Source organism: Triticum urartu, chromosome 2A (assembly GCF_056163025.1).
Source record: "Triticum urartu cultivar PI428250 chromosome 2A, HENAU_Tu73, whole genome shotgun sequence".
Lineage (NCBI taxonomy): Eukaryota > Viridiplantae > Streptophyta > Magnoliopsida > Poales > Poaceae > Triticum > Triticum urartu.
The window spans coordinates 79,663,387-79,678,340 of NC_141874.1; positions in this window are offsets into that span (position 1 = coordinate 79,663,387).

Below are 14,954 nucleotides of genomic sequence, written 5' to 3' on the forward strand. Positions count from 1 at the left end.
TTAACATAGGATGACTGCAAACTCCAAATTCATTTTCCATTTCCTCATCATAATGTGATGGATTTAATGATATATACCGCTAGAGCATAATGTTTATACGCATCACAGACTTCTGATGCATTGTCAAGCTCTACAGAATCTCAGCTGACTTCCTCCTTTCCTTTATAAAACTTTAGGCAAGGAAAAAGAATTACTGTTGTTGGACCTTCATGTTTAAAAAATGAGAGACAGAAAATTAACCTGGTAGTACTCAAGTTCCACCAGGTCAACATAGATGAAAACATGACTTAAATTTTAATACGACCAATAAAACTCATGTGTGTTTTGATTGCTTCAAGTGACCCAAGTCCCAAGGTCTATATCGTGCATATTTGTTTTCCCAATGAAGATTACTCCACAAAATATAAAAGTATTCGCCAAGCAGAGCATTTTCACAAAGATACACATGTGAAAAATGTTGTTGTGGTTTACGGATGCGAGTATTTCACCTTCTCGAAAACTAATTTACTCCTATAGCGCTTGTCACTTTTGATTTGCCAACGGTTTTAGATCACAAATGCAACAGGACAAGTAAATTTTGGTTTTCTAAAAAAACGCTGCTCCAGTGCAAATGTGACCTTTAGATGTCGACATGAAACTCCGAAAATAATGGATGGAAAAGAGGGATCCATGATGGGTGTCATTATTTACTGAGTAAGAGAGTACCAATGAGATGGTGAAAGCAAGAGGCGTGAGAGACGGTGGCCCCCTGTATGCTGCTGGCGGTTTGCCAGTTTTCCACTGGCGACCTCCTCCTGGCTAGCTGATCCTCCCACGGTCCGACCGCCTCCCGCCATCCGTTGCACCACAAGCCGGTGTCCCGTCGTCCGTTGTGCCACCAGCCGGTCTCCCGCTATCCGTCGCCACTCGCCGGCCCCTGCCATGGGAGAGGAGAACATGGGGGTGTGGCAGTAGAGGCTATGGGAAGAAGACGGGGTTGTGCCACCAGCCAGTCTCCCGCCGTCCGTTGCCACTCGCCGGCCCCTACCATGGGAGAGGAGAACGTGGGTGTGCGACAGTAAAGGCTACGGGGAGAAGATGAGGTGGAGCGAAGATAGGGAGATCGCGTTACCTGGGTCGTCATTCATCGCTGCCGTAGACGCGCCGCTCCTTCTCATCGCCCTCCCCGCGTGGAGCTCCTCCTGGAGTCGATGAAGAAGAAACGATATGGCTAGGGCGCGATCCACCGCTCCAATCTAGAGAGATGATATGGCTGCAGTGTGCTGCCGCTCAAAGTTGTCGCACGCAGAGGAGGTCGGCGACGGAGATAGAGTCACGAGAGCGATGGAATTGGGGGAAGGGGAGTGGGAGCCTGGAGGTGGGACGACGTGCGTACGTGGGCTCTTTTATTTTCTTTTCCTTTTCTTTTCTTTCGTGCGAGGAGGTCCTTTTTTCACGTACGAGGAGAGGGGGAACCAAACGAGGCGGATCTCGTACGTGGGCTGAGTTGGTGATTTTTGGGCTGCTGCATGCGTGTGGACCTCGGGCGATGGTTTTTGTTCGAAGAGAGGGGGGATCGAACGAGGTCGGACCATCACGACGTTCGATCCCCCTTTAATAGTAGGGAAGATGTCTCTTGAAAGGTTGCTAGTTCCATATGTGGCGATGTGTGTTTATTTATTTGGAAAGGATGTTGGATTCATATGTGAACTTGCCATTTTAATCTTATAAGTTTAGGAAAATTTGGGAAGTGAACTAGGAGGACTTGGTGGCGACGCACTCTGAAATCACTACCAATCATCTATCTCCTCGAGATGCGTGCCACTATTGCAGAAATGAATTGTATTGTTTGAATACCAGACCAGCGCGTATAGCATAACAGTGTGTACATATCCGGCGGCATTTAGTAAAGTTGCGCATGGTACACCAAAGTACACAAACAGTGATTGTGGAATTAACTCGTCTGCGGCGGCGCTTTATGTTTCCCCACCAGTCCATTTGCAGATCCGAATAGTAGCAATTAAACGGACAAAGTGCGCACTGTTCTTCTTCCCAAACAAACCAAATCTATCTAGCGAAGAGGGAAGCCTGTTGGTGCGAGCTTGTACCCAGTTCACAACCGCTGCCAGTTCTAAAATATCCTGACTGGAAGCTCAAGGCCGCGATTCAGCAAGAAGATTTCGTGAGGAGAGATGATTCCTGCACCAGATCAGACGACGGATCATGTCTGGCATCATCAACGGAAGGTAAATGCGCTGATCTAAGTTGTTTTTTTTCTTTTCGTAAATTAAAGACCTATGGGTTGGGGGCTTGGGGCATAGATATTAAATTTTGGACACTTTTCTTTAACTGCTTAGTCCCCCGGCTTTTATGAACAGGCTGCCGGAGAAAGACGACCATTGGCTTTGTTAAGTATCATTGTTATTATGAAAACATAGGATAGCGTAGGATTTATTTCACCTTGCCTTGTACTTCAAAACGACTTTGTACTCCTATATATATACCCACGAGGCTCAAGCAATACAACGACTATTCCATCAAATCCCTCTCTCCCTTTTAATATAGTATCGGTTTTCGGGTTCTAAACCCTAGCGGCCGCCGCTTCCGCACCCGCGCGCCGCCCCCGGGCTGTCGGCCTCCATGACCGCCGCCGGGGGCTGCGCCGCCCGTACCTAGGGTTCGTCCGCCGATTACGTTGATCGGTTGCCCTAAAAAGTCTTTTTCCCGATCCATTGATTGGGTTTTTTTCTCTCTCGTCGATCGATTAGTCGGTGATCTTTTTTGGTTCTCCGATTTACAATCGGATTGAGTCGCCCGTATGCCGTCGTACATCTGCGCAACTACTCGGACGTTGGATCACAACCTGCAACAACTCTCGCGCGGCGTCGCACAAGGCCACCGCACGCGTCCCACGCGGCCGTGGTTGCCGCTGGTGTGGCCGGCCGCTCGCGTTGCCCCAGTGGACAACATGTCCATGCATGGATCTTGGTTGTGTCCCGTGCGTCTGCCCTTCACATGCATGCTACACACAATCGATCTCCTGCTAACTCTTGTGTCTCTGTTCTGTTGGGTTGCACGCTCCTGCTATGTCCGGCGGCGGAGCGCACGATGCCGGGTTCCTCCATCATCAGGTTTCGTGAAAATCGTCATCGAGTACAATGCATCATTTACCGATCGAGCAATCGGCTACCGCTGCATCGCCCCATCGGGCCGCAGCGCTGCCGTCTTATGGTTCTCTCCATGGCTGCATCGATCCATGTCGCCGTTGCGTCGCCCCTTCGGGCCGTCACGTGGTTCCCGCCGCCGCCCTGAGGCTGTTCCCGTGGTTGCCCCATATCGCGCGCTGCCGCTACGTCGCCCCTTCGGGCCGTAGTGCCGCGGCCCGCGGTCAACCGCCGCACCATGACCGTTCGCTCCAGGCTGTCCCCGAGGCTGTACTGACCCTCGCGCTGCCGCTGCGTCGCCCCGTCGGACCATAGCGAGCGTGGCACTCGATTCCTGCAACCGCGCTGAGGTCTTTGCCGCCGTCGCCCCGACCAGCCTGCCGCCGTTGCGTCGCCCCTTCGGGCTGTAACGCTGCGGCCCGCGGTCCACCGCCGTCCACGCGCGTTGACTTCTGTGTGATATGCGCCGCGCCGCCTCCCTTGGCGCGGAAACGTCACCGTCCGCGTCGGTCTTCTCACGCTGTCGGGTTCGTCATCGCCTACTTCGAGTAACGCCGCCGTGCTCCTTCTCTAGCCGCCGCCGCCTCCTTAGGCCGCCGCCGCCGCTGCTCTTCTTCCGCGGCTTCACGTCGACTACCTCGACACCGGTGAACCCCCACTCGACACCGACCACGGCGTTCTTCGCATGGCTACCTCGACTACGGCTACACCACCTACGCTCTCGGCTACCTCGACAAACGGCATAAAGGGTTACCATCTTGCTTGAGCAACCTCGTCGGTTGCCACTCCAGCCACGACTCCGCGATGCATCGACCGTTACGACTGTGGGGGGGTGTCCGTCGGCTTGCCTTCGGATTCTTCTCCAGTGACGCTACCGTTATGACTGCGGGGGATGTTGAGTATCATTGTTTTTATGAAAACATAGGATAGCGTAGGATTTATTCCACCTTGCCTTGTACTCCAAGACTTTGTATTCCTATATATATGCCCACGAGGCTCAAGCAATACAACAACTATTCCACCAAATCCCTCTCTCCCTTTTAACAGGCTTGACTAGCATTTAACTGGTGAGGAAAATGGTGAGCTCGTGCATTTAATTGTAACGGGTAGTTAGGAGGTGGTTGTTGACGCCGGGTCCATCTCATTTGGACAGTAACTACATGCATCTGGGACAGAACCCGTGCACTGTACTATCTCCGTCTGGGCTTTTAAGTCCCCTCGACCGAAACACAGGGATCAACACGCGTGTTTTGTTGCTTTCGCTGTCGGGCCCGGGCTCAGAGGAGAAAAACGAGCCATGCTAAGCAGGGTCTGAGTAAGCAAAAACATGGTCAAAAACGTAGATAACTAGTTGATTGGTTGTCTGCATTGAGGGTCTTGTCATCGAGATGCATATTTTATCCGGCGTTTGGTTGCATATATGCATATGATTACCAGCGTTAACAACAAAACTTAACAGCCATCGGGTTGGGCTTGACATTTCGTCAAACACTTTGAGCGCGCCGGAGTTTCCACTGCCCATCGTGCCCACCAGCAGCTCCCGGCGATCGTGGACGCGCCCGACTCGCCGTCGTGGCCGTGGCCGCGCCCGGCTCGCCGCGGTCGTGGATGAGCTTGAGCTGGCCGTTGTTGAGGATCTTGCCGCGCTCGTCACCTCTCGGAGAGCCTCTGCGTCGGCCGCCTCGTCTTCGCTGGCTCCGCCCGCACTCTTGTCGTCGTCGCCGGCGACAGCGGAAACGTCACGCCGCCCCGCCTGCTCCACCACCACGTCCGCGCCGGCGTACCTCGCATCCGCGTGCACGCCAACGTCCGCGCCTCCGCGTCCACCTCCACACCGGCGTACCTCGCTGTGCTGATGAGCAGAGACGCCGCGCTGTCGTTCCCGCCGCCGGGGCAAGCCAGCTTCGGGATGGTGTGCGCGAAGCCGCTGACGGCCTTGACCCGCATGCCGCCCGCGCTAGCGCGCGCGAAGGCCGCGACCACGTCCCTCTCGGACACCGGGTACGCGACGGCTGCCACGGGGCAGTCCGGGCGGTCGCTCGACCAGGCGCCGTATGCGTTCGAGAGGACGCAGCCCGCGTCGCCGTCGCCGCCATAGCGCACCAGCGGGCAGAGCACGAGCTGGCGACGACGGCGGAGTCGTCTCCCTCGGCGTTGGCGTCCTTGTCCTTGCAACCGCCGCTGCCGTCGCGCCCGGCAGTAGGGCGGCGCTGACAAGTAGCTGGCGCCGTAGGCCGGCGGGAGCGTGCGGCCGCCGCTGTTGCTGGACTTGGCGGCGAGGAGCAACAGTAGGCGCTCCTGGAGGCAGTGCGCACACACGCCGACCAGCAGCTCCCTCAGGGGGTTGAGGATTAGGGAGAGAGAGAGGGATTAACTGGAGACACACGTCTCCAGAGAGCCACCCACGTGCGCCTCGAAGCATCTCTCGGGTCTGGCTCTCGGGAAACTGCCGATTCGGCCGTTCCCAACAGGCCAGGCCCAGGGGTGCTTTAAGAACCGTGCTCGGGCTGAACAGTGTATGTGAGGAACCAAACAACCGAGGTTTGAAAAGATGATGCACCGCGCGGCCCTGGTTGGCCTCGATGCAGGCAACCAAACTCGTCCTTAACTATTCGAAGCTGCCTTAGTCCATGCGTTCCGGTCGAGGGGACCTAAAAACCCAAATGGAGATAGTAGTACCGATTAAAAGGCCGGCCAGCCTCGATCACGCGCCCTTAATTCAAAGTCCACTCGTAAACAGATCCCTGCTTTTTCGCTGGGCTTAGTTGGTGCTACATGTGTTAAGAGCATGGTTAATAATACAATCAATGGTCGGCTATAAAAAGTTGTCATGTCATCTACAACCAACCTCTTAACTGGCATGGCCCATCTTACATCCTCACAAACAGGGCCGTATATGAGCATGTGCAACAGAAGCGACCGAACAGGGCTCCTAGCACTAGAGGGCCCTTTTTTGTTAATCAAGGTGTTAATTGAAGCATTAGGTACTAGAGTAAAGAGCTGTTAGAAATATTTTACACCAAGCCACCTCAGGCATCTCTCTAATCAGGACCCATCAGTTCCTCTCTCAGCTCTCTCTCCATCTCACGGCTCTTCCAAAATAGCACAGTACAACTAAAACAAGCAGATTAGATACGGAAGCCGACGAGGAGCACACGGAGGCTCCACTCCCTATAATCTACACGTCCATTATTGTCTGAGGATGGATGGAGTTAATGAAGTTTGAGTTTGGTTTCATCCAATACAAGAAGTATACTGTGTATGACAATAAATCACATTTATTTCAGCCCCACACCCCCAGCTGTGTTTCACTGTTTTGTCAGATGCTGAGAAGGAGTGAAGTACTTACTACGTCCGTGGCCAACAAGCGGGGCTGTGTCGAAGGATGTCGACCAGGCACAAGCTCGGGTCAAGGGCACCGGCCATGAGCATGAAGCCCACGTCCTCGATCAGGAGCACGACGTACAGAACATGGTGGCTGAGGAGGAGCATGTTCATGCCGAGCTTAATGGTGACGGAGACGACCTGGACGCGGATGACGTACACGGGATTTTGTCATGCTTCGGTGCAGTACCGCTGGATGCAGGAAGGCAGGCCATGGTGACGGCATCCAGGGCATACGCGGTGTCGCTGGCCGCTGCCGCACAGGACACAACAAGCTTGGACGATGGTTGCATCAATTTGCTCGTCGTCAATGGCGTAGTCGTCCACCTGGCTTTCTTCCTAGACGTTTCTCGCTGGCCACAGGAAAGCATGACTTGGTTTCAGCAGCTAGGGCGGACACCATGTCGTTGGCCGTGTTTGTACGGGACGCGGCAAGCTCGAACGACTGCCTCATTCGTCCTCAACGTCAACGTTGTTCCCCGTCGGCCGCAACATTGTTCTCTGTCAGCCACATAGCCTTCCTTGTTCCTCTTGGTTTTTTCCCATGTCCATGTTGCCAAAGGAGAAGAAGATGAGCGCAAAGAAGAAACATGTAGAGGGAGGAAGAAGAACATGAGCAGTGTCAGTTATGGTGGAGAAGGAGAGTCCCTGAGAAGATGACTTCATGTTGAGTGCATTAATTAGGTTGTTGGGAGCTAGTGGCCGAGGTCCTTGCGTGTGGTGTGGTCTGCTGTTCACTGACAAAGTCAGGCCAAAAAGGACACCGAATACAGGCCTACAATATAAAAGATACATGAATCATAATCTCCTAATACATACTATTTAATATAGCAGTGTGAATCCCAAGACAAATAAATGGAGGAGATTTTGATGAGTGTAGTCGCCGTGTGCTCCAATGCAATTTCGGATTAGATACATGCTATCTATGGGTCCTTTAAAGTTCTGCTTTCAGCTAGTGTAACTTTTTGTGAACAACTATACTGGTTGGCAAAAACATTATTGTTTTTCTTTCACACATATGGCATAATTTTTGATTTGCACTGAGCCTCCGATTTTCCCAGTATGGTCCTGCTCACAAAGTTTATTGGATCTCGTGTTGCAGCTGGCTACTAACCAAGAGTCTGCTTTTCTTCTTTCTCTTCTTCTCTTTCCTCTAAGTATATATATTATTCTATTCCTTATAGTTTACTTATGTCGAGAGGGGCCTTTTGGAGGCCGAGCTACATGGCTCCTGTTATCTCGTCCAATCATTGTCACGTTGGGATTTGCGTGCATGCTTTTCAGACTAGTGGAAATACATCAGTGCCATGCGTTGGTGTGCTGGTTGTGTACATGGGTACCCGTTCTGTCTGATTGCACGAACAAGTGGGCGAGCTCTGCTGACGGCTGCGGTGTGTGTTAAAGCAGATGGTTGAGTTTAATGCCGAGTGTGACAGGAAGGAAAAGATTCCCAACAGTGAGACTATGCATGCAACTAAGACGGCTAGTGTTATGCTACAGACCAAGTAAAATGGTTTTTTTATTTCGAGAACAAAATATGTCATTGTTAATTTTAGGGAAAATCACAGAACAAAAAATGAACTAAAGCCACAAACAGTAAGATATAAAAAGGCTGAGACGCTTGGCGAGTTATTATTTTTTAAATATCTGAAAATGTAGTCACATACTGGATGGTCTACTGTCATGCTATTGCGAGAAAATGGATTAAATCCTCTACGGAACGATCAGGAGGAAATGGCCAAAGGGTTTGCAATCTCTCCTAGCACGCCAGGGGTGTGGGTGTCGAGGAAATTAAAATAAGTCAATTCATACGATAATTTTTGGTGCATGGTTAGCTGATCGAAGAAAATATTGGTGAGGGTGCAACTGAGATCAAATAATGCTGTATCTATGGCACTGCGTGCACATCACCATTATATGGTTACTACAGTATGATTTTTTGGTACAAAACGGCATTTGCTGTTGAGATTTTGCTCGGTGTTTCAAAATTTACAAGTGACAGTCAGTATGCTTTGTAATGGCATGGCGTCCACAATAGGAGTCGTGCGAATCATGCCTTAAAATACTCAATTAAGGTGAGCCGGATTTTTAATATGGTGCAATGGATTTATTTTAGGTTTTTTTAAGAAAAATATGAAAGATAAAAAAAAATTGAAAATAGGATTTGTCGGTGGTTTGATGTTTTTCTTTATGTAGGTATGTTTCAAAGCACAGAGCGGCATCCTTGTCATGTCGTACCATCTACAAAGCCTGCATAGCGGTCTTTAGAATACAAAATTAGATGGTGCCAATGTTTTAATGTGGTTCTCGTGATATTAAGCAAGTGTTTTTCTTTTAAACAGTTTAAATATAAATAAAGGAGTTTTTTTTTGAAAATGTGATATGTATGTGGTTTGAGGTTTGTCTTTTTATTGTTGTATCCATTGTGTGCTGGAGTGGTTGCCGGTGGGAGAGTGGCAGGCAGGAGAGAGGTTTGTAGGAGTTTTGAGGGACATTTTCGGATAAACGGATTGCGTGTCGAATTCAGAACAGTGCTTATATCACCCACATAAATTTCCGGTAGTCTGACGCACATTTGATCCATGTCATTTTCCAAACAGTTTTTACATGATCGTTAATTATGCAGGCAAAACATCAGCATGGGGGTCTTATCCATCAAGTAAAATGGGAAAAGCCATCAAGGGTAAACGGTGGAGAGAAACTCCAGTTTTCACAGATAAAATTGAACTCAAAAAATGATGGACGTACGTGTAATTAATCGTTATACTGTTTGCAAAGTTCGCGGCGAGTGGGGTGGCAGTTGTCTTGGCTGGATAGATCTCCTACCTAATTAAATGACATACATGTCCGTGACTTTGATTGGGTGTGTGCTCAGTGGTAGAGGGGACAGCCTTTACCACAGGTGGTAGGATGTCTGACATGGGATAGCACTTTTGCTGAAGGGAGAATATGGTGGCTTGTAAACAGCCGGAGGATGAAATACGGGACAGTAATACAGGGCTGCGTCTGATCACCACAAAGATTGACATGCAGGATAAAGAGCACCATGGTGCTCGGTCTCCAAACAGCATTTTCGACTTATGTCACCCTATTATACTTGCTTTGATTGGGCGAATTAATGAGCCAGAGAAGACACGTCGCATGCAATCTCGAGGCGCCAGGCTGCATGCATAAATTAATTAGTTACCTTTCTCGTAAATGAAGCAACGGCCAATGCATGCACGATTATAAAGGGCCTTCCTCTCGGACAGGGATTTTTGAGACATGTGGCCACGCGTTACCGCTATCCGGTGCGTCCGTGCGCGTCGTGATTGATACTTTTTTTTAGACATCAGTACGCGATTGATACTTATTATAGCGCATTCGCACTACCTGACACGTTATCACCAACATCCGCGAATATGTCGTGATATACGCTTGGAGTGGACCAGATGAGATTTATGCTCGTATGGATACAACCTTGACTAATACAAAAAAAAGGAAGCGTTCGCTTTTCTTTCTCCAGAAGAAAGAAAAGGCGATCTAGCTTCTACGGCCAGCAGACTCGCCTCCGCCGCCGGCCTCCGGCGGCTCCCCTCCTCTGGCGATTTTGGTCGTCGGTGGTGAGGGGGGTCGCCGGATCCACAAGTGTGGAGCGATTTTTAGACTCTCGTAGTTTAGGATTTTAGGTTGTTCATTGTTTTTGCTTCGGCGGCGGCGATGGTGGTGCTACATAAAGTTTTTTCAGATTCTACTCCGACGAGGCGATCAGTCCTATGGTTGAGGATGGATTTGAAAATCAGTCTGTTCAAGTAATGATGGTGTGGCGGTGGCGACATCCTCGTGGTGGACCTGTGTCCTCGAGCTCCGCCGTTGCGATGGCGTTTGCTCCAGTGCCGACGCGGAGCTTGGGAGATAGTCCAGGAGCGGATGCAGATGGGTGGGGCGATGGGAGGGACGCGTGATAAAAACAGGAGGAGGGAGAGAGAGGAACTGAAGTTGATGGCTGGCTTCGATTTCACTCTTTCTGTTGTTTTTCATGGGTCCTGTAATAAAGTAGTGGTTAAAAAGAGTTTCTTATGGTACTAGCTTCCGTGAGCTGTGAGAGAACTTCTGCTCTCAGTTGAGTTGGGTGGCGTAGTTCCCCCATTGGTAGTAACCTTTAGTTTCGGTCCAAAACTGGATGTTTGTTCTGCTTCGATATATAATATTAGGGCAGGGGGGGGGGCAACCCCTTTCTTTCAAAAAAAAGATGATAACTGCATTGACGACATCTGGAAGATGGTAGATGGTGTGCTGGATTCATGGTTCATGGATGGCACGTATGGTTTCCTTCTCCGACGTCTTAGTCATATGGGGGTGCCAGATCTAGAGTTTGATAGCGTGTCCGGGGTGTTGCCCGGTCTGATTCGTTCAACGGTAATTGTTTCGTCTTTGGCGAACCACCTTGGAGGTCCGCAAAGCTGCATATCAACGATGGAGCCGCTTCGAGCTCGGGTATGAAGGTGATCCGTCATTTTTTTTATGGTCGCTGCCGTGGTGGTGCCAGAGACAAGTGACGGGCGTTGGTGTCAAGCTCAAAGGATTCTTCGGTCTCGTTTGTAATTTTACTTCTTGGCTGATATTTCTTTGTGCAAAAGCTAGCGTTTTACTATCTTTTCAGTTTTACCAGGTCAGCATGTATGTAGTTTGTACTATGATTCTTATGATATACTAGTAAGTGTGCACGTGCAACGCACGTATAATTATTGGTTGTATTTCAAATAGATGCCAACATGTGGTAGATAAAAGGTTGCTTTGCGTCTTGTGGCGTATAGGAAAGCTTGACAACGCATGAAACGATGAATGTTCATATCTGGTACCCACAAAGTCACAAACATACATAAACTGGAGAATATAAATCAACCCATACAGCTCGTAATTGCATGCCTCCGTTTACTCTTTATATGCATCAAGATGCTCTTGACATGTAAATGTTTAGTTCATTCTGCACGAAGTGTCAAAGCACTAAAAATTCAAAGCTAAACTTGGCAAGCAACATACACAATTCTACAATGTTTTCCCTCTTTCATCTGTGTTCATCCTCCTCCAAGCCAACAAGCTTTCATACCAAAATGCAAAAAGAACAATGCGCTGAATAAGTACAAGGTAGACACAGGAAAACAATAGTACAAATAACATCCCGGAACACAATGGGGACATATGGAGAAGCACCAGTTGTAGAAAAAAAATGCAAGTCATGACCAATTTTGATAGTTTTTTCTTTACACCCACCTATGTGTAATACTATCAAACAATAAAAATAATTTGGTGGTCATTAGTTCCTAACCATTAACCGAATGAACAGCGAAAGGACCTTAAAGTATTTATACATAGAAGAATAGTAAAAATATATATTTATTTATAGATGGTTCATGTGAGAAGAAAAAAAAATCACATCTTGCAATTTAGACCATCCAGACCCTTTATGAAGTGAAAGAAGTTCCAAATGTAACAACTTAAAATAAACCAACTCCAGCAGTACAAGTGTTACAAATTAAGAAAAAAACAAATAATGTGTTGATGACACATGTAAACGACATCTGCTAAGAAACACCGAAGATATAAAGATAGCACACTCTTGGTTAGTAATGCATAGAAACCTTATTTTGAAGTATACAAGTCAGCACAGGCACGCCGTGTAAGTTCACAAGAGACCATAAATGCTGGCTGGTCAGTTGTCTTACAAGCAACATAAATTACCGGCACTCCGGCATCATCCCCTGAGAAGGGGCGATCGGTGCGACACCCTCGGCGGTTCACGAATTACCGGCACTCCGGCGGCGTCCCCTGAGAAGGAGTTGTTGGTCCTCGACTCCTTGTCGCCATGCCGAGTGGAGGCCAGTTGTGGTGGTTTTTCTTGGGAGAGATAGGATCGTGATCCAGGAGGTCGAGGTGATGGATGTGCAGGGCCGTCGATGAGGGTGGCCGAGGTGGGCGACCGCACAGGGCCCCCTAAGCAAATGGGGCCCCAAAATCATTAATCTGGCGCTAATTATATAGCATGTCACGAATGATCTTATCAACCAACGATTTCTTTCCTTCTCTACGCACCCCTGCATGCATGGGATTTCTTACCTTGATTATCTCCCCTGCATGCGTCTGATTCCTTTCCTTTATTTTCCCCCACATATAACTCTCTACTGCATGTACCATTTATTTCCGGATCTTCTAGCGCCGTAATTGCATGCATGATGATTAGGGAGGAAAGGAAATCACGTTGGTGAACGCTCCATTCGCGGGGCCAATTTTTTTAGCTTAGAGTTTGAGTGGAAACAATCTTTCGAAGGGAATCAAAGAGCTGGGAATAAAAAAAGGCTTAATACTTTAGAATTCCCTAAAAATAAATACACACATAATAATGAGAAATAATTATCAAAGGGACTTGTTTTAAATAATAAGACCCTATTTATATATTTTTTGTGATAAAACTTTTGATCTATTCATCTTGAAGACCCTATTTACATTTGATGATCATATAGTGCAAGTGTGTAACATGGAGTACTCCGCACGATCCGATTCACGCCATGCGATCGGTTGGTCAGCACAGTGATCAATTCTTGGGTGATATATGTGACGAGGAGTGCACATTACACAAATTGATAGCCAAACCGTGGCATATCGTTTTTCTGCACTGAGGCCCCAAATTTAGCATATATATTTTTCGCATCGGGGCCCCAAATTCCCGGAGACGGGCCTGTGGATGTGTCAATGTGTGCAAATACCTGATTAGTTTTCTAATAAAATGTGATCATGATCAGTTTCCTAATAAAACGTGATCATGATTAGTTTCCTAATAAAACATGATCGTGATTAGTTCTCTAAGAAGACGCGATCATGATTAGTTTCCTAAGAAGACGCGATCATGATTATAGTTTCCTAATTGATCGGACGTGGAGTTTCATATGGTGAAGCACGGTCAGTCGATGTAAATTGTTAAGTGCACACAAAGCATGGATTAGGTTAAGGCTAGCCGTTAGATTAAGTTTAGTGAACTTAATCATGCGATCATAATGAATCCGTGTACGTTTTACAGGGTGCACGTAACAAAGTTCTTATTTGATTGTTTAATAGTAGTGAAGATAAATGAGAAACGTATTAACATGAAAAAAAATACAGCCTTGACTGCTACCGCGCCGCAGCATTGTTGTGGAGATGGCATAACTGCTCTGACGACCCTGGGCACACATGAATGATCACACGCGCTAGAGGCTTGTACATCTCCAAGCAGTCTCCTGCGGAGAAACAGAGGCCGAAGAGGAGATGGGTTATGCCCTGTACACGCGTTTCACAATTGATTTTTCACGTAAGTCTTTTACCTAGAGATAATCTCAATCTTGGATGCATATGCTGCAGCCTCCGTTCACTGCCATGCATCATTGCCACACCAACCAGTAGTTCTGGGTCGTCTCCACTGTGCATGGATATTTTTCGTCATAAATTGGAAATGTCGGAGTCATTATGATTCGCAGCGCCGCTGGGTGTAATTGATGAGCGCAGGGGCGTTTTAATTTGCCATAGCGCATGCTGGCTATCCATTACTGAATTATTGTCGTTCGGTGGGTGCGCACGCGTCGCGTGGTATTAATGTTGTCCCTGCCTGTTGGTATGTCTTCATTTGTTTTGAACGATATCTTGCGATTAGCGTACGCCTAATTATATATGTAGTGTGGAGTAAAAACTATATCACGACTTGCGTTAATGCTCCATGCACATAACTGTAGGAAATGTATTAGATAGGCCAGCTACGTACACAGCATGTGCTAGCAGATACATGCAGATACATGCAGTGCAACCAACCAACCCACGGAGTATAAAAAATGGAGAAGGAGCACTGAGAAGAAGGGTCGGGCGGCATTGACAAGCAACCCAGAAGTTTAATAAAAACGTGGGGAGCATGATTCATCTAGCGGTTGGGACTCATGGACTGATGGACACTTCATTTAGTGCTCGCGCGTTTGTTTGTTGCCGCAACCTAAATGAACGCGCGTCCGCTTTTCGTCCGCCTGCTGACTCATTTGCGTCGACGTGTACACGACGCGTACATGAAACAGATGCGTGCAACACGCGCCTACTCCCCCTGACCCGTCAGTCGGTGTCACATTGGCCATCCTCTTCCATCCATATCGACGGAAAACCCTCGCCCGCCCCTGCCCTGTCGCCGCCGCTGCCCCTTTCCGGTGCCTTTGCCAGCAGCCGGTGCCGACACCTCCCACGTTGCCGCCACCACCGCCGGGGCACCGAAACTTCCCCCTTTGACGTCACCGCGAGCAGGAAGCCATCTCTCCGCCCCGGCCAGCTCCTTCGTTCGACACCGCCTGCTGTCCTGACGCCGGCACGCTCGTCGGATGCCGCCAGGCCAGCTACCTGGTCCAAGGGAGGCGCTCTCTCTTCGTCGGCCAGCTTCTT